Source organism: Salvelinus namaycush, chromosome 6 (genome assembly GCF_016432855.1).
Source record: "Salvelinus namaycush isolate Seneca chromosome 6, SaNama_1.0, whole genome shotgun sequence".
Taxonomy (NCBI): Eukaryota; Metazoa; Chordata; class Actinopteri; order Salmoniformes; family Salmonidae; genus Salvelinus; species Salvelinus namaycush.
This window is the reverse complement of record NC_052312.1, coordinates 19,671,525-19,691,939: the sequence shown is the minus strand read 5'-3', so window position 1 is coordinate 19,691,939 and position 20,415 is coordinate 19,671,525. Positions and strand designations below refer to the sequence as shown.

At 42.5% G+C, this 20,415-nt stretch overlaps 8 non-coding genes across 8 annotated transcripts; 6 read left to right on the top strand and 2 right to left on the bottom strand.

Annotated features, from left to right (window-relative positions):
• Nucleotides 1-33: 33 nt before the first annotated feature.
• Nucleotides 34-106, bottom strand: trnak-cuu. The gene has a single exon. It is a non-coding gene; the product is annotated as a tRNA-Lys (tRNA).
• Nucleotides 107-217: 111 nt separating this feature from the next.
• Nucleotides 218-291, top strand: trnan-guu. The gene has a single exon. It is a non-coding gene; the product is annotated as a tRNA-Asn (tRNA).
• Nucleotides 292-816: 525 nt separating this feature from the next.
• On the bottom strand, nt 817-890 carry trnan-guu. The gene has a single exon. It is a non-coding gene; the product is annotated as a tRNA-Asn (tRNA).
• A 1,694-nt stretch (nt 891-2,584) lies between these two features.
• On the top strand, nt 2,585-2,656 carry trnad-guc. Its single transcript has one exon. It is a non-coding gene; the product is annotated as a tRNA-Asp (tRNA).
• Nucleotides 2,657-15,063: 12,407 nt separating this feature from the next.
• Nucleotides 15,064-15,135, top strand: trnad-auc. The gene has a single exon. It is a non-coding gene; the product is annotated as a tRNA-Asp (tRNA).
• Nucleotides 15,136-17,058: 1,923 nt separating this feature from the next.
• Nucleotides 17,059-17,132, top strand: trnan-guu. Its single transcript has one exon. It is a non-coding gene; the product is annotated as a tRNA-Asn (tRNA).
• A 1,439-nt stretch (nt 17,133-18,571) lies between these two features.
• On the top strand, nt 18,572-18,645 carry trnan-guu. Its single transcript has one exon. It is a non-coding gene; the product is annotated as a tRNA-Asn (tRNA).
• Nucleotides 18,646-20,084: 1,439 nt separating this feature from the next.
• trnan-guu lies at nt 20,085-20,158 on the top strand. The gene has a single exon. It is a non-coding gene; the product is annotated as a tRNA-Asn (tRNA).
• The last annotated feature ends 257 nt before the right edge of the window (nt 20,159-20,415 follow it).

The following is a 20,415-nucleotide window of genomic DNA, read 5'->3' as shown; positions in this document are numbered from 1 at the left end:
TTGTTGTGAAGTCAGTTCCTATTCAAAAGATAGCGCCCAACGTGGGGCTCGAACCCACGACCCTGAGATTAAGAGTCTCATGCTCTACCGACTGAGCTAGCCGGGCGGTGTATACTATTTTCAGCACCTCCATTTTAAAACTGAAACCCCCTACTCGTGACGCTCATGTGCTACCTCAGAAACAAAATGATTTAGCTCGTGCAATGTTAACAACCTTGTCTCTGTGGCGCAATCGGCTAGCGCGTTAGACTGTTAATCTAAAGGTTGGTGGTTCGAGCCCACCCAGGGACGGTCCTTTTAGCAGTGGATTCATATAAGAGTTGTTTTAAAGTCAGGAAATGATCCTCAGAAATTCAAACTCAAATCAGAATGAACCTCTCCTGAGATTGTCGGAATGTTCTCTTACTGTTGTAGGATTCATTGTACATATATTGCAAAAGTTACATATATACATATATTGGTTGTACTGAGTATCGGAGGGCTGTAGCCTGTTGCACATGGAGATTGTTGGCAATCCTCCCCTCCCCCAGTAAATGCAACTTTCCTCTGTCTTTCTTGAATGTTGTCTTTTGTTTGTCGTTGTGTTGTGCCCCTCTTGCCTGTCTCTTACATTGTACATCTGTGCAGTGCAGTGTGAGTTTAACATGGGAAAAACATGGTATTATGGTTTACTAACACACTAACTAGGTACCACTTAATTAAATATAGAAAAAAATATGAGCATCATTTCTTGACTTCAAAACAACAGTTATGAATCCCTAATGCTAAAATGATATGAGTCACTAATGCTTTAGCATTTGCTAAAAGGAAAATTCTCGTCCCTGGGTGGGCTCGAACCACCAACCTTTAGATTAACAGTCTAACGCGCTAGCCGATTGCGCCACAGAGACACGGTGTTGTAGAGAAAGGGAGGAAGGTTTATATTCTGTAAAAGAACAATGATGTATATAAACCCTGGATCGCTGATACTAAGTATTGGTCAATGAGAGGCTTTGAAGCCACCGGTCGGCCATATTGGTATTTATTTTTGGTGTAGTGGGGACAGTAACATTAGAACTTTCAAACAATTATATACCTTTAAGGAAAATGTTTTTATATATCTTTGAATGAAAACATTTTGCTCACATAATATAATTTAAAAGTATGCATTAAAGTGTCTGTAATAGAATGAACGTGACAAAAACAAATCGAGACTTTAATACATGCGTTTCCATCGCTTCTAAAAATATGTTTTATTATGGTGGGGGAGTGCCAAGATGGTGCGGCGGCTTCAAAACAGCGCCCCATTTCTGTCATCTTGTGTGTGTATATAAATTATTGGTAAAAACCTAGTCCGTAGTCTACATGGCTACAAGGTGTAACGATCCAAGATGATTGAAGGGTTTAGACGAGAGGGGAGCATGTAATATCATTTTAGTTTATTCACTTTATGATGCCTGGCAACAAGGGCGCATCCATTTTTTGGGATTGGCATTCCTCCTTCCGGCCCACTCATAAACAAGCCAAATGTTAAATATGAATTACATTTGTCAAAAATATTAAATAACATGCACAGAATTTGAAATGTATGTTCATTCTATGTTGCGGGAAATTATTGAAAAAATGTAAACGTTTGTTTTCACGTAGTATAAGCATTCTGTAGCAACATTTGTTAGTGTTCTCTTAGATAATGACTGGCAGTGTTACTTTGTGGCACAACAGGTTGTAAATATTTACATCATTATATATATATAATGTTATCTGCAAAAAACATTTCTGTCATTGATATTCTGTGTCTAACAACATTGTCATTTGAAGTATTGATCTTTGATTGAAAAGGCATATGGATAACAACTACCATTCGATACATTCTAATATGCTGACTATCTAAAACAGAATTAACATATCTTTTCAATTCTGTGCAAGTTATTTAATCGTTTTTACATTTAATTCATATCTAACCATGTTTAGCTTGTTTGTGAATGTGCCGGTAGGCGGAAATCAATCATGCTTGATCAGGAACTGGGTCAAGCGTGGGCGGGGCATCATAAATTGAATAGGGACAACAAGTGGAACAGGATATTGTTGTGTTGTTGAAGTAACTGTCCAGTGTTTCCAGATTTCTATGAAATATGACTTAATTAAATACAATATTAGTGAAATAGCTTTCCTTCAAAAAAATTATAATTATGTTAAAAATAGCTTTTCTGTATTGGAATGGTGTAGGCATATACCGGTCTTAAAAAATATTCATGCAAGTAGACCGCTGCTTGGCCAGCTAATCCTCCTCAGGAGTATGACATCATACTCTATGAGGAAATAGCTTGCATTTTTTTAACGGTCTGTTTGAGATACAAGTTTGAGGTGGAGTTTTTTAAGATTTTTTTTTCTTCTCAAACGTATGCTTTGGCCGCAAAGCCACAAAGCATACTCATACCCAAACGTATGCTCTGGGAATGAGTTAACAGAATATCATTTTTTTAAAGTGAGATTGTCACTAGACAGTAACTGTAACTCATGTCCAAAATCAAAATTGGCTCCAGGAAAAGAGAACACCTCGGGTAATATATTATTTAAAAAAAGTAAAACTTCAGATCATAATCAGTCCTCGTTAGTATAGTGGTCAGTATCCCCGCCTGTCACGCGGGAGACCGGGGTTCAATTCCCCGACGGGGAGGATAAGATTTTTTCCCTTATACTTCTGGCTGTGAGATTAGCCTCATTGTATACAGGTGTTCCCCGACAGGGAGGATGCATTTTTTTCCTTATACTTCTGACTGTGAGATAAACCTCATTGTATACGGGTGTTCCAATCTAGCCTTTACCCCTCTATATTTTGTCATACTATGACGACATCCTGAATATGGTGTAGAATATCCCGATGTAAAATGAAATTTATTGTAGAATGAGATCACAGACGTCAAGGGTCAGGGTCCCAGCAATTTAGTTTGCGGCCCAATCGGCTAGCACGTTAGACTGTTAATCTAAAGCATGGATGTGCAAGAGTGTACAAAACATTAGGCATAGCTACTCTTTCCATGGCATAGCCTGACCAGCTGAAAGCTAGTATCCCTAATTAATGTCACCTGTTAAATCCTCTTCAATCAGTGTAGATGAAGGGGAGGAGATAGGTTAAATAAAGACTTTTAAGCCCAGAGAGGGTGAATGGGCAAGACAAAATATTTAAGTCCTGTAGCCACTGAATTCTGGTAGTTTTTACTTGAAAGAATAAAACCATCAGTCATAAAATGTGCTGCTGGCACAATACAGCCAAAGCAGCCTCTTGCCTGGCTTGTTGCCTCAGTGAACAGGCATCAGGCACTCCCACACATCTAGCAAGCTAGCACTAGAAATGGGTGTGTCAAAATGTGAATTTTGACATTCCTGACAACCCATACATCAAAACGTAGATATGAAGCTCTACTTTGTAACCTGCTGTTTTTTTCATGTCTCTGAAAATGAAAAAGTTTTACCTTATATTTCAGTCAAAAGATGTCCGATGAATGTGAAACACCCTCAGGACTTTCCCATACTTCTTGGCAATACAATGTCACATCAATCTTACTCTGATAGGTTGAGGAATACCCATCGCAAAGAGCAGATTTTATTTATTTATTTATTTTGTTTCATATTTATTTAACTAGGCAAGTAAGTTAAGAACAAATTCTTATTTACAATGACGGCCTACCAAAGGCAAAAGGCCTCATGCGGGGACGGTGGCGGGAATTAAAAATACAACTAAAATTAAATAGAATTATAGGACAAAACGCACATCACAACAAGAGAGACAACACAACACTACATAAAGAGAGACCTAAGACAACAACATAGTATGGCAGCAACACATGACCACACAGCATGGAAGCAACACAACAACAACAACATGTTAACAACACGTCAGCAGCACAACATGGTAGCAGCACAAAACAGGGTACAAACATCATTGGGCACAGACAACAGCATAAATATAAACATACACATTTAGCAGGTTTTACAAAAAGGTCTGTTCTACAGATTTGAACCTTCTTAGCACGGCACTTGCTTTACATTTGGCCTCATCACGTCAATATAGTAACGTACAGTATTGGGAGTTTTAGACATGGGTAACAACTACCACATTAACTTTTTCAAATAATTTGTTATGTCTTACGGCTCTGGCTGGTCATGGCTCGCTGACGGCTCTGGCTGGTCATGGCTCGCTGACGGCTCTGGCTGGTCATGGCTCGCTGACGGCTCTGGCTGGTCATGGCTCGCTGACGGCTCTGGCTGGTCATGGCTGGCGGAAGGCTCTGGCTGATCCTGTCTGGCGGAAGGCTCTGGCTGATCCTGTCTGGCGGAAGGCTCTGGCTGATCCTGTCTGGCGGAAGGCTCTGGCTGATCCTGTCTGGCGGAAGGCTCTGGCTGATCCTGTCTGGCGGAAGGCTCTGGCGGCTCCTGTCTGGCGGAAGGCTCTGGCGGCTCCTGTCTGGCGGAAGGCTCTAGCGGCTCCTGTCTGGCGGAAGGCTCTAGCGGCTCCTGTCTGGCGGACGGCTCTGAAGGCTCATGGCAGACGGGCGGCTTTGAAGGCTCAGTACAGACGGGCAGTTCATGCAGCGCTTGGCAGACGGACAGTTCAGACGGCGTTGGGCAGACGGGCAGTTCAGGCGCCGTTGGGCAGACGGGCAGTTCAGGCGCCGTTGGGCAGACGGGCAGTTCAGGCGCCGTTGGGCAGACGGGCAGTTCAGGCGCCGCTGGGCAGACGGCAGACTCTGGCCGGCTGAGACGCACTGTAGGCCTGGTGCGTGGTACCGGAACTGGAGGTACCGGGCTAAAGACACGCACCTTCAGGCTAGTGCGGGGAACAACAACAGGGCACACTGGACTCTCAAAGCGTACTATAGGCCTGGTGCGTGGTACCGGCACTGGTGGTACCGGGCTGAGGGCACGCACATCAGGGCGAGTACGGGGAGAAGGAACAGTGCGTACAGGGCTCTGGAGACGCACAGGAGGCTTGATGCGTGGTGCCGGAACTGGAGGCACTGGACTGGATACACGCACCACAGGGAGAGTGCGTGGAGGAGGAACAGGGCTCTGGAGACGCACTGGAAGCCTGGTGCGTGGTGTAGGCACTGGTGGTACTGGGCTGGAGCGGGGAGGTGGCGCCGGAAATACCGGACCGTGCAGGCGTACTGGCTCCCTTGAGCACTGAGCCTGCCCAACCTTACCTGGTTGTATACTCCCCATCGCCCGACCAGTGCGGGGAGGTGGAATAACCCGCACCGGGCTATGTAGGCGAACCGGGGACACCATGCGTAAGGCTGGTGCCATGTAAGCCGGCCCGAGGAGACGCACTGGTGGCCAGATGCGTTGGGCCGGCTTCATGACATCCGGCTCAACGCTCAATCTAGCCCGGCCGATACGAGGAGCTGGTATGTACCGCACCGGGCTATGCACACGTACAGGAGACACCCTGCGCTCTACTGCGTAACACGGTGTCTGCCCGTACTCTCGCTCTCCACGGTAAGTACAGGGAGTAGGCGCAGGTCTCCTACCTGACTTCGCCACTCTCCCTTCTAGCCCCCCCCCAAGAAATTTTTGGGGTTTACTTACAGGCTTCCTTGCTAGTCGTGTACCCTCATAACTCCGGTTCCTCTCTCCGGTTGCCTCTGCTCTCCTAATCGCCTCCAGCTGTTCCCATGGGAGGCGATCTCTTCCAGCCAGGATCTCCTCCCATGTGTAGCAACCCTTTCCGTCCAAAACATCCTCCCATGTCCACGAGTCCTGTTTTTTTCCCCCCTGTTGCTGGTTCCTCACACGCTGCTTGATCCATGGAAGGTGGGGTGTTCTGTCACGATCGTCTTCGTGAGAGAGAGGACCAAGGCGCAGCGCGTGAAAAATACATCTTCTTTAATGAAGGAAAAAACAACCACTTACAAAATGAACAACACAAACGATCGTGAAGCTAAACAGAACTAAGTGCAGAACTAAGTGCACAACTGCAACATAGAACATAGACATAGACAACACCCCACAAAAGCCTACTGCCTATGGCTGCCTTAAATATGGCTCCCAATCAGAGACAATGAATGACAGCTGTCTCTGATTGAGAACCAATCTAGGCAGCCATAGACATAACTAGACAACATTACTCTACTCTGCCCCATACACATACAACACCCATAGACACTACAAACACATACATTCCCCATGTCACACCCTGACCTAACTAAAAAACATAAAGAAAACAAAGAATACTAAGGCCAGGGCGTGACAGACGGGGCTGTAGTGGAGCAGGTTAAGAGCTTCAAGTTCCTTGGCGTCCACATCACCAACAAACTAACATGGTCCAAGCACACCAAGCCAGTCGTGAAGAGGGCACGACAAAACCTATTCCCCCTCAGGAGACTGAAAAGATTTGTCATGGGTCCTCAGATCCTCAAAAGGTTTTACAGCTGCACCATCGAGAGCATCCTGACAGGTTGCATCACTGCCTGGTATGGCAACTGCTCAGCCTCTGACCGCAAAGCACTACAGAGGGTAGTGCGTAAGGCCCAGTACATCAATAACTCTACCTACATGTACATATTACCTCAATTACCTCGACTAACCGGTGCCCCCGCACATTGACTCTGTACCGGTACCCCCTGTATATAGCCTCGCTATTGTTATTTTACTGCTGCTCTTTAATTATTTGGTTGCTCTTTAATTATTTGGTTACTTTTATTTCTTATTTTTTTAAGGTATTTTTCTTAAAACTGCATTGTTGGTTAAGGGCTTGTAAGTAAGCATTTCACTGTAAGGTCTACTACACCTGTTATATTCGGCGCATGTGACAAATAAAAAATTATTTGATTTGAATACGAAACAAAATGTATTTCAACAAACACAATAGTATTTTCATTAGTTTATGTAACTGTAGGGTATAGCCAATGTACAAACGAAAAACAACTAAAACACCAAAATGCAAGTGTTAAAATCCATGAAATGAACACCATCACTAAGATAATTCATTAAGGGCAGGTCTTAAGGAACATTATGAAATTAAGAAAATGCATTTCAAAAGAACAGAATGGTATATTTCAAGTTTAAAAGAATACTTCGGGATTTTTGCATTGAAGCCTTTTATCTACTTCCCTGGAGTCAGATGGACTCATGGATACCATTTTTGTGTTTCTGCATGCAGCTTGAAAGAAGTTGCTAACTAGCGTTAGCGCAATTGCTAACTAGTGTCAGGGCAATGACTGGAAGTCAATGGGAACAGTCATTGTGCTAACGCTAGTTAGCATTGGCATGTGCATACCTCTAACTTCCTTCATACCGGACGCAAAGATGGTATCCACAAGTTCATCTGACTCTGGGGAAGTAGATGAAGAGCTTCATTGCCAAAATCTATTATTCCCTTTAAATATACAACTGTTCTTTAAGTGTTGCGAGTGCACGTGGGGAGTGCATGGAATCGCGGTATTTCTGCCATAAAGTTATATTTTGAAATAGAGCTCAAGGGGTAATTTTTAAGAGTTTTTTGGCAATGATAAGTCACCTCTGTTTCCCTGCCTCTGTGTCAATTCCAAGCTGCGCTGTTCATCAGATTCTTCATATACAATTTAAAAATTTATAATATTGTCACCCATCAGACTATTGTCAATATAATCTTGTCTTTAGGCTAACTCTGTTATATGTGTGAAATTTGTTTCGATATAGTTTAGGTGTAGTTTCAATGGGCCATCATCAGCTGGGCAGGCTGACTGGCGGTAAATGACTGGCGGTGAATGAGGGACGGGAGGGGGAATGACATTAAGATTCTAACAACGACAGTGTGTTATATAGACTTAATTAGGAGAAGTCAAGTACGGGGGATATGACTTCAAAACTGTAAATTAATTCAATATAACGCTCTCAGCTTTTGCTCAATAAAATTTTGAAAAGACTACAACACTGTTTGTGACCAGTATAAACATTATAATAACAAATCCATCGCAGAACTTGCAAAGGCCGCCTATCATACACCCCCGATACAGAACCAATTCTCTCTCACTCGTTGCACCTCTTATATCCACTGTAGTTGAGCCGACCATGTCAAACCACACTGCTGTCTCATCCTTGGGAATGATGTTGCTCTTCTTTATCTTCTTTTGCGCAATCTTTACAGTAGTCACTGAAGTTCACTCAAACAATTCATTTAGACCCCCCGTTTATTGGAAACAGGTGTTTATTTGCAGAAGTGTGTGCCGATGCCCAGCTATTAAAGATGAACTGAAACACTAGTAAGTGATTTTGATGACCAAATGTGATAAAGAAACACGTTGCTACCCTTAAAACTGCTGATAAACAATATTAACTAAATATGCTGGTTGAAAAATATATACTTGTGTATTGATTTTTAGAAAGGCATTGATGTTTATGGTTAGGTACACATTGGTGCAACGACCGTGCTTTTTTCGCGAATGCGCTTGTTAAAAACCTCTCTAGGGTACGTGAGACGGTAGCGTCCCACCTCTTCAACAGCCAGTGAAACTGCAGGGCGCCAAATTCAAAACAACAGAAATCCCATAATTAAAATTCCTCAAACATACATGTATTTTACACCATTTTAAAAGATACACTTGTTGTAAATCCAGCCACAGTGTCTGATTTCAAAAAGGCTTTACGACGAAAGCAAACCAAACGATTATGTTAGGTGAGTGCCTATTCACAGAATAACAAGAGAGGATTCACAAAGAGAAGGAGAGGATTCACAAAAAGCAGAAATATAGATAAAATTAATCACTAACCTTTGATGATCTTCATCAGATGACACTCATAGGACTTCATGTTACACAATACATGTATGTTTTGTTCGGTAAAGCTCATATTTATATCCAAAAATCTGAGTTTACATTGGCGCGTTACGTTCAGAAGTTCCAAAACATCCTTTGATTTTGCAGAGAGCCACACAATATTACCAATATCCCACTGTATCTTCAATAGGAGCTGAGTTGAAAATCGACCAACCTCAGATTTCCCACTTCCTGGTTCAATTTTTTCTCAGGTTTCGTCCTGCCATATGAGTTCTGTTATACTCACAGACATAATTCAAAAAGATTTAGAAACTTCAGAGTGTTTTCTATCCAAATCTTCTAATAATATGCATATTCTAGCTTTTATGGCTTTGTAGCAGGCCGTTTACTCTGGGCATGCTTTTCCTCCGGACGTGAAAATACTGCCCCCTACCCCAAAGAAGTTAAATCATCACCCGTTTGGCAAAGTAGGCTGTGATTCGATGAGAAATTAACAGACACCGCATTGATTATATGCAATGCAGGACAAGCTAGATAAACTAGTAATATCATCAACCATGTGTAGTTAACTAGTGATTATGTTAAGATTGATAGTTTTTTATAAGATAAGTTTAATGCTAGCTAGCAACTTACCTTGGCTCCTTGCTGCACTCGCGTAACAGGTAGTCAGCCTGCCACGCAGCATCCTCGTGGGGTGCAATGTAATCGGCCATAATCGGCCGAGCTGTAGTCGATGAATAGCATCCTCACGTGCATTCCTCTTGTCCAGGTGGGTGAGGGCACTGTGCAGTGCAATGGCAATTGCGTCATCCTTGGATGTGTCGGGCGATAGGCAAATTGCAGAGGGTCGAGTTTGTTGGGAGGTAGGATGTGATGTAGTCTTTGACTTAGTGTTGTCACGATACAAGAATTTTGACCTCGATACCGATACCAGGTTTAGAATCACAATAGTCAATACCATCATGATTCTAAATACCACTCTTATTATTCAATAAGAGTTATTGAGTTATTGAGCTTGTTTAAGCTGATTTCATGCGGCTACAGATGACAAACAATCTCTTCCATTTAGGACTTTTTTTATTTTACTGATTAAAAACATTTGCATCGAAGAAGCAATCATTTATTTTCTAAACGTGTGCACTGTCTCTTTAAGAAATTAATGACTTTATTCGCCAGGAAGAATGTGGCTGTGGAATCTGACTTTGTGGCTATGGAATCTAGTTGAAACCAGACGGGAGGCAAAGAAAGACGATGAAGTGAATTCGTTTTTGGTGGCGAGGGAGACAAAGTGAATTAATAAAGTTTTAGGTGACCATCAGCTTTGAAATCAGCATATTTTGTGTTATGGTATCACAAACAAAGTACTAGGGCAGTGAAATCTGCTGTAAGCTAGCAAGGAATGTTAGCCTCCAATTAAAGCTGGAAGCTACCTGCTTCGTCTTGCGTTGTGTAAAAGTGTTCTAGTCTATATGGAAATTGTTTTGCAAACAGTAATGAACAGTTTAAACATGTCTACATGCCGTGTTGCATTTTTTAAGTGTGTCAAATTTTGTGCAGCATGAGTGGGAAGGTAATGCAGCCCAGACAGCTCTAACAATGAATGAATAAGTGGAGCATGCACTTTGCTCGTCACGCTATAAAGGGCCTGAGCTGATACAGACTAGATTCAAAATCTGTAGTAACATACCTTTGTTTTTTTGTATCGGAAAAGTACCTACATTTCGGTATACAGTGCAACACTACTTTGACTAGCCTCTCGTAGCACTTCCTGATGACGGAAGTGAGCGCTATGGGTCGGTAGTTAGTTCAGTTACTTTCCCTTTCTTGGGCACAGGGATGAGGGGGGTGATCTAGAAGCATGTGGGGATAACAGCCTGAGCTACAGAGAGATTGAAAATGTCAGAAAACACAACAGCTATCTAGCTGGTCTGCACATGCTGTGGGGGCGCGTCTAAAGATGCCGTCTGGGCCAGCAGTCTTGCGAGGGTTAACATGTTTGAATGACTTACATACATCCTCCGTGGAGACCGTAAGCACGTAGTCTGCCTAGCTCTCATGGGTTCTCCTCGGCAGCTCAGTCATTTTTCTTGCAGCGTGGAAAAATGTGTTTGGCTCGTCTGGTAGGGTGGCGTTGGTGTCTGCGACGTGACTGGCTTTCTTTTTGTAATCTGTGATCGTTAGAAGCCCCGGCCGCATACGTATCCGACCCGCTGAATTGCTCCTCCACTTTGTCCCTATACTTTTCAGTTTATTCAAGGTCCAATGAAAATCTTTGAGAGTATTTTTGGTGTCCGTTTTGGGCAAGATGTACACAGCCGTGACGATAATCCCAGAGAACTCTCTCGGAAGGTAAAAACGGCGAAATTCGATGACCAAGTTGGGAGAGCAGAAGCTCACAAATTCCTGAGATTTAGGGTTTCATGACAAAAAGTTTCATGACAAAAAACGCTAACCTGCATTTCTATAGGTGGACAAAGGCTGTGCTTACACAGTTAGCCAAATTCTGATACTTTTTTCACTAATTGGTCTTTTGGCCAATCACATCAAATCTTTTTCAGAGATGGTCTGAATTGTCAAAACACCAATTAGTGAAAAAAATATCAGAATTGGGCTGCCTGTCTAAACACATCCATATAGACACACACACACACACTATACCAACATTTACGTCCTGTACACTCTTCAAAGTTCAAATATGCTGATGTAATCTACATAAAACATTTCGGCACGCTTTCTGACTTCTGTCATTGATATTTTGTCTAACAAAATTGCAATTTCACGTATTGATCTTTGAATTAAAAGGGATCCAGGCTGAATGGATAACGAGCATTTGATACAGTGTAATTAGCTAACTAGCTAACATCACCAGTCATTCTCTATGAGAATGCTAACGAACGTGAACTGGCAGAACGTGAACAGTTCAGAAACCTTTTGGCCTCATCGTTAAACTCGCCTGCTCGGTTCCTCCACAATTCCCAGTAATCTCCTCAACTTTATTCATGCCCCTTCAAATGGTTGTCCCTAAAATTTGGCGTGACCCACTACCCTTACCACCGACACCTAAGCATTTGCGGTTCCGTGGTCAAATTCGCTGGAGGCCTGCGTTTGATTCCCGGGCCAATGCATAGATGCTTTTGGGGTATTGTGTGTGTGTGTGTGTGTGTGTGTGTAGGATTTGTGTGTGTGGTAACATACATATCCGTGGTTCCATCATAGGATGATTTCATCTGCTTTGACCATTAATCCACCTCAAACACTATCCGTGTGCATTTCTGTGTATGCCTGACTCTCATACATACGGGCACATATCATCTGTTTATATTGGTTTTGTGGTGTCTTTATTTTATATTTACACGCCGATTTATTTATCTGCCTGATGTCTATGGTTGAAAGTGCTCTTTGTAGAGATTGGAGTTAATACTATTCAGACAGACACCCAATAATATCAATTTCACGAGAAGCGGAATGGCCTACTCCGGAGAGGCTTGTGTAGCCTATAGCCCAGGGGTAGGCAACCCTGTTCCTGGAGTGCCGCAGGTACTTTAAGATATTGTTCCAACTAGGCACCACACCAACTAAGTCAAGTGATCAGTTCAATGATTGCCTAAATTCAACACATCTGGTCTTCCAGGTCAGTTCAATCAAAAACATGAAGTGCCAGCGGCACTCCAGGAGCAGGGTTGCCGACCCCTGCTACAGCATGTTGCGCACTGGAACAACTGGAAGAGAGACGTTAGGGATGTATAGCCGACGTGTGAAGCTAAATATTAAACTGAACAAAAATATAAATGCAACATGCAAAGGGTTCGTCCCATGTTTCATGAGCTGAAATAAAAGATCCCAGAAATGTTCCATAAGCACAAAAAGCTTATTTCTCTCAAATTTTATGCACAAATTTGTTTAAATCCCTGTTAGTGAGCATTTCTCCTTTGCCAAGACAATCCATCCACCTGACAAGTATGGCATATCAAGGAGCTGATTTAACAGCATGATCGTTACACAGGTACACCTTGTGCTGTGGACTATAAAAGGCCACTCTAAAATGTGCAGTTTTGTCACACAACACAATGCCACAGATGTCTGAAGTTTTGAGGGAGTGTGTGATTGGCATGCTGACTGCAGGAATGTCCAACAGAGCTTTTGCCAGAGAATTTCATGTTAATTTCTCTACCATGAGCCGCATCCAACGTCATTTTAGAGAATTTAGAGAATACAACCAACCGGCCTCACAACCGCAGACCACGTGTAACCACGCCAGCCCAGGACCTCCACATCCGGCTTCTTCACCTGGGCGATTGTCTGAGACCAGCCACCCGGAAAGCTGATGAAACTGAAGATTATTTCTGTCTGTAATAAAGCCCTTTTGTGGGGAAAAACGCTTTCTGATTGGGTGAACCTGGCTCCCCAGTGGGTGGGCCTATTTCCTTCCAGGCCCACCCATGGCTGCACCCCTGCCCAGTCATGTGATATCCATAGATTAGGGCCTAATGCATTTTTTTCAGTTGACTGATTTCCTGATATATATCCTGAACTGTAAGTATAGCTAGATATTAGGCAGTTCATTAGCTAAATATAAGAGTTATAGGCTAAATATTTACCAGTCGATGTGCAAGGGAAAAAGTTAACAGATTGTGAAATGGCAGATCTAGTGCGTTCCTCCAGGCTGCACTCTGTGGTCCCCGGGCACGCAAAGCTCCACTGTTGATTAGGCCTTGGCCTACGTTTTTAGACAAGAAAATTATTAGACCTGGGCTACAACAACACAGTGCAATGAGGAATGTATTATTGTTATCAAGTGAGTATACAATTATTGTCTATAGGTTGTAAACTGCAATGACGTAGGCTAATTTGAATAACCTCTCAAATGTCCTGTTTTATTTCAAGCTGATGTAACTGCATAGGCCTACGGCCTAGGCCTGATTATGCAATCATTTGGATCAGTTTGGGTCTATTCTGAACAGTTTAGAAGGTTTAAAAGACAACTTATATAATGTATTTTGTCAGGATGTAGCCCAGTGTTAAGATTGGCCTATAGGAAAATATGGGCTTCTCCTTTCCAACTCCCTGCCTGTTCTTAATGCTGTAGCCTATTTCACATTCAGCAAGCAGGAGCAAGCGTGCATATCTCGTGCCATTATGTGTAGGCTAAAGAAATAAATTGAAATAAGTGGCCAACAAGCTTTTGTAGTCTGGCTTTTCCTGGGACTCCACAAGATTTAAGAGGAATAGCCGTGGCAATGGAGAGGCCAGGCGCGTAATTGCGAAACAGAACAATGACAGACAGGATCGAGATGTAGTTTATAGCTTAAATTAGAAGCGTATTCCTATTAGCACATAATTCATAAACTCAATGTTAGCACAGTGATATAAAAATACATTTATCAGATAACGAAATCATAGGTCGCCTGAACACTATGTGCGCTTGCGCTGAGTGCGCTGAGTGCGCTTCCTCCCAGTCCCCTGATACCAGCTCTAAAAGCCTAAAAGCTACCCTATTGTTTCAGTTTTTTAGGGACAAGAACTGTATCCTTCCTACCTAGGCTACAACAACACAATGTAATGAAGAACGTTAGTGTAATGACCCTGGGTTTATAAACGCGGAAATCGACTCTGCTGCACGAGCATGCTTTTGCGGCACAGTCGATAGCGCGCCTTAACTCGGGCTAAAAGGTCGAGGGTTCGAGACCTGCTTTTCTGCCTGTTTCATTACATTGGTGTTAGAAGTGGGATTATTGTTTTCAGTTGAGTAGCCTACAAAACTCGAATCTAGGCTGTCAACTTCAGTAAATAGCCTATCTCAAAAGCCTGGCGTATTGAGTGCATATTAATTTAGAAATAACTGCATCTAGCCTGCCTGATTGGGCAACCATTTAGTATTTCTTTCTCTGCAGTTTAGCCTACAAGGTTCAGGCACGTTAGCTGGCCAGAAAATGTTGTATTTTCTCAGGATGTATAGGCATAAATATGCTAATGCATGGATTTCTGGTGGCGCGCATATGAACTATGATAATGCAAGAGCATGGAGAAAGTTCATTATTCCCATCAGACCCACTCCTTGAATGCCCTACTCTTTGAAGTTTGCAGTTGTCTAAATAAGCACTATTTTGCTCCACATATATATTTTTTACCATTTTAGAACCATTTAAAAAAAAAACATTTTAGTGTGTGTATGTACTCTACTCTATTTATACTTTTCAACAGTAAAAGTTCAAAAAATATGCTGGAGGACGTCATACTCAACATCACCTTTAGCTTTAGAGCTTTAGGAAAAGGAAACGAATCAGGTTACTTCTTGTGAAAACTAGGTAGATTGTCAAAGCTTATTCAGTCCTCGTTAGTATAGTGGTCAGTATCCCCGCCTATCACGCGGGAGACCGGGGTTCAATTCCCCGACGGGGAGGAAGTCTTTTTTGGAATTCTGTTTCACACACAAATCAAACATAGTATTTTTAACGATACCAACAAATAGTTATACACTATTTGTTGTGTGTGGGTATTTGCAAACCCTAATGTAAAAACAAACAAAAACTTGCCAGGCCTTTTCAATTTGGTAGTTTACGGCCTCCATCTCACTCACTCTCCCCAAGATTATAGCCCCAGGAAACATTCCAAAGAGAGACAATGAAACACCCATTTTCCCAGAAAAAACACAAACACTTCGTCAGCATTCGTTATACTACACCGATACAGAAACCCAAAAGTTAACTTCAAACAAAACCTAATAATAATGATAATTCCACTGTACTCCCTGAAATCATTCGTTTTAAACTTCCTCAATGTTTATATGTACTTAATTGAACATGCGCTACCCTTAGATACAATTATCCTGGTATCATTACTAGACCCATGTTCAACAAATATGCGATAGCTTTTTCTCCTTAGATTGTTCCTGTTACCCCACTAAATGCAACACTTTTTTCCCCCTGTCGCAAATGTAGTACATTTCTCAGCGTAAGGAATCAGTGATATTTAATCCCATGCATTTAATAAAAATGTAGACGTGTTCTCCTATGTCCCCTTAAACATACATACTTTAAGTGACTTCCATCCGTTCCGGAAGAAAGAATCCTGTTGTTTAACAAATCTAAATCCTTTAAAAAGTTGGTGCTGTCTCATCTCCATATCTCTCTACTCTCGCTCTCGTTGTCTCTTTCTCTCTCTATCTTGCTCTCTCTGTCTCTCTCTGTCTCCTTCTCAGAATTTAGTAATAATTACTATTGTGACTTTTGATAAGTTATTGCTGTGATTATTATTATTTCAAAGTGACTCGCCATTATATCATAATTCCGGGGTCAGTCCCCTAATTATTATGAATGAATTTGACGATTATATATTACATTCTGGAAAATGCAGTGGTTTAAGATATATATATTTATCAAATGATATTCGTGATTGTGGCTGAATTTACTCCTGCCAGATGCCTTTTAATAAAATGTTGCGCTGACGAAGATTGCTCAGCATTTTTGCCCTTTTAAGGCCATTCAAAAAGCTAACAAACGTTAGAAAACCACAGGGCTACTTCCTTGAAAATGTTGTGGCACTTTCGTTGCACGTTGACACAACCATTGGAACAAAGTGTCATTTTGTCGTAAACTCCATGTACAGTTGGATGAGATCACGGATGGCCAGAGGTCAACTGTCAGGGTCAAATACACCACAAGTCTCTGTTGTGCAATTGGTTAGCGCGTTAGACTGTTAAGCTAAAGGTTGGTGGTTTGAGCCGACCCAGGGATGAGAGTTTTCAGTTTGTAGTGCTCCATGAAGCGACATCCTGGACTTGAATTGAGATTCCCTGTGACTTTGGCTGGCTGAGGGTCAATTCCACCACAAGCGTCTGTAGCGCAATCTGTTACCGCGTGGACTGTCAATCTAAAGGTTGGTGCTTTGACCCCATCCAGGGATGACATTTTTCAGATTGTAGCGATGTGAACAGACCCTTCCTGACTTGTAGTGATCTTCCATGTGACTTTGGCCTGCTGAGGGTCATTATAACCACTCCTCTCTGTGGCACAATTCCTTGAAACTGTTGCGGCACTTTCGTTGCACGTTGACACAACCATTGGAACAAAGTGTCATTTTGTCGAAAACTCCATGTACAGTTGGATGAGATCACAGATGGCCAGAGGTCAAGTGTCAGGGTCAAATACACCACAAGTCTCTGTGAAGCAATTGGTCAGCGCGTTAGACTGTCAATTTAAAGGTTGGTGCTTCGACCCCACCCAGGGATGACATTTTTCAGATTGCAGCGATGTGAACAGACCCTTCCTGACTTGTAGTGATCTTCCATGTGACTTTGGCCTGCTGAGGGTCAATATAACCGAATGTCTCTGTGGCGCAGTTGGTTAGCGCATTAGACTGTTAATCTAAAGGTTGGTGGTTCGAGCCCACCCAGGGACGGTAGCTTTACATTTCTGCTGTTGTGGAAAGACCTTCCTGGACTTACAGAAGGCTAGTTTTTGACCTGCTGTGTTTCCTGTTATCTTATGTGATTGGTGTGTTGTTGAACGTGAAAGACGACAATTTGCTATACCTACTGGTTACTGGTAAAATGGCTGTCAATGTTCTGTGATCTTCTGTTACTCAATAGCTTGATCATTCTGTGGTCTCCAAGGAACATATCATTTATTAATATTAATCCGGCTAGTATTCCAATGTAAAATATGTCAATCTGGCATGAAAAACTTTAGCATTTAAATTTATCTCGCTTGAAGGACAATGTTGGTCCAGTGTGTGTGTGTGTGATTGTGTGTATATGTGTGCCTGTATGCCATGAAAGTGACTCGCCATTATATCATACTTCCGGGGTCAGTCCCCTAATTATTATGAATGAATTTGACGATTATATATTACATTCTTGAAAATGCAGTGGTTTAAGATATATATATTTATCAAATGATATTCGTGATTGTGGCTGAATTTACTCCTGCCAGATGCCTTTTAATAAAATGTTGCGCTGACGAAGATTGCTCAGCATTTTTGCCCTTTTAAGGCCATTCAAAAAGCTAACAAACGTTAGAAAACCACAGGGCTACTTCCTTGAAAATGTTGTGGCACTTTCGTTGCACGTTGACACAACCATTGGAACAAAGTGTTGTTGTGTCGTAAACTCCATGTACAGTTGGATGAGATCACGGATGGCCAGAGGTCAACTGTCAGGGTCAAATACACCACAAGTCTCTGTTGTGCAATTGGTTAGCGCGTTAGACTGTTAAGCTAAAGGTTGGTGGTTTGAGCCGACCCAGGGATGAGAGTTTTCAGTTTGTAGTGCTCCATGAAGCGACATCCTGGACTTGAATTGAGATTCCCTGTGACTTTGGCTGGCTGAGGGTCAATTCCACCACAAGCGTCTGTAGCGCAATCTGTTACCGCGTGGACTGTCAATCTAAAGGTTGGTGCTTTGACCCCATCCAGGGATGACATTTTTCAGATTGTAGCGATGTGAACAGACCCTTCCTGACTTGTAGTGATCTTCCATGTGACTTTGGCCTGCTGAGGGTCATTATAACCACTCCTCTCTGTGGCACAATTCCTTGAAACTGTTGCGGCACTTTCGTTGCACGTTGACACAACCATTGGAACAAAGTGTCATTTTGTCGAAAACTCCATGTACAGTTGGATGAGATCACAGATGGCCAGAGGTCAAGTGTCAGGGTCAAATACACCACAAGTCTCTGTGAAGCAATTGGTCAGCGCGTTAGACTGTCAATTTAAAGGTTGGTGCTTCGACCCCACCCAGGGATGACATTTTTCAGATTGCAGCGATGTGAACAGACCCTTCCTGACTTGTAGTGATCTTCCATGTGACTTTGGCCTGCTGAGGGTCAATATAACCGAATGTCTCTGTGGCGCAATTGGTTAGCGCGTTAGACTGTTAATCTAAAGGTTGGTGGTTCGAGCCCACCCAGGGACGGTAGCTTTACATTTCTGCTGTTGTGGAAAGACCTTCCTGGACTTACAGAAGGCTAGTTTTTGACCTGCTGTGTTTCCTGTTATCTTATGTGATTGGTGTGTTGTTGAACGTGAAAGACGACAATTTGCTATACCTACTGGTTACTGGGAAAATGGCTGTCAATGTTCTGTGATCTTCTGTTACTCAATAGCTTGATCATTCTGTGGTCTCCAAGGAACATATCATTTATTAATATTAATCCGGCTAGTATTCCAATGTAAAATATGTCAATCTGGCATGAAAAACTTTAGCATTTAAATTTATCTCGCTTGAAGGACAATGTTGGTCCAGTGTGTGTGTGTGTGATTGTGTGTATATGTGTGCCTGTATGCCATGAAAGTGACTCGCCATTATATCATACTTCCGGGGTCAGTCCCCTAATTATTATGAATGAATTTGACGATTATATATTACATTCTTGAAAATGCAGTGGTTTAAGATATATATATTTATCAAATGATATTCGTGATTGTGGCTGAATTTACTCCTGCCAGATGCCTTTTAATAAAATGTTGCGCTGACGAAGATTGCTCAGCATTTTTGCCCTTTTAAGGCCATTCAAAAAGCTAACAAACGTTAGAAAACCACAGGGCTACTTCCTTGAAAATGTTGTGGCACTTTCGTTGCACGTTGACACAACCATTGGAACAAAGTGTTGTTGTGTCGTAAACTCCATGTACAGTTGGATGAGATCACGGATGGCCAGAGGTCAACTGTCAGGGTCAAATACACCACAAGTCTCTGTTGTGCAATTGGTTAGCGCGTTAGACTGTTAAGCTAAAGGTTGGTGGTTTGAGCCGACCCAGGGATGAGAGTTTTCAGTTTGTAGTGCTCCATGAAGCGACATCCTGGACTTGAATTGAGATTCCCTGTGACTTTGGCTGGCTGAGGGTCAATTCCACCACAAGCGTCTGTAGCGCAATCTGTTACCGCGTGGACTGTCAATCTAAAGGTTGGTGCTTTGACCCCATCCAGGGATGACATTTTTCAGATTGTAGCGATGTGAACAGACCCTTCCTGACTTGTAGTGATCTTCCATGTGACTTTGGCCTGCTGAGGGTCATTATAACCACTCCTCTCTGTGGCACAATTCCTTGAAACTGTTGCGGCACTTTCGTTGCACGTTGACACAACCATTGGAACAAAGTGTCATTTTGTCGAAAACTCCATGTACAGTTGGATGAGATCACAGATGGCCAGAGGTCAAGTGTCAGGGTCAAATACACCACAAGTCTCTGTGAAGCAATTGGTCAGCGCGTTAGACTGTCAATTTAAAGGTTGGTGCTTCGACCCCACCCAGGGATGACATTTTTCAGATTGCAGCGATGTGAACAGACCCTTCCTGACTTGTAGTGATCTTCCATGTGACTTTGTCCTGCTGAGGGTCAATATAACCGAATGTCTCTGTGGCGCAATTGGTTAGCGCGTTAGACTGTTAATCTAAAGGTTGGTGGTTCGAGCCCACCCAGGGACGGTAGCTTTACATTTCTGCTGTTGTGGAAAGACCTTCCTGGACTTACAGAAGGCTAGTTTTTGACCTGCTGTGTTTCCTGTTATCTTATGTGATTGGTGTGTTGTTGAACGTGAAAGACGACAATTTGCTATACCTACTGGTTACTGGGAAAATGGCTGTCAATGTTCTGTGATCTTCTGTTACTCAATAGCTTGATCATTCTGTGGTCTCCAAGGAACATATCATTTATTAATATTAATCCGGCTAGTATTCCAATG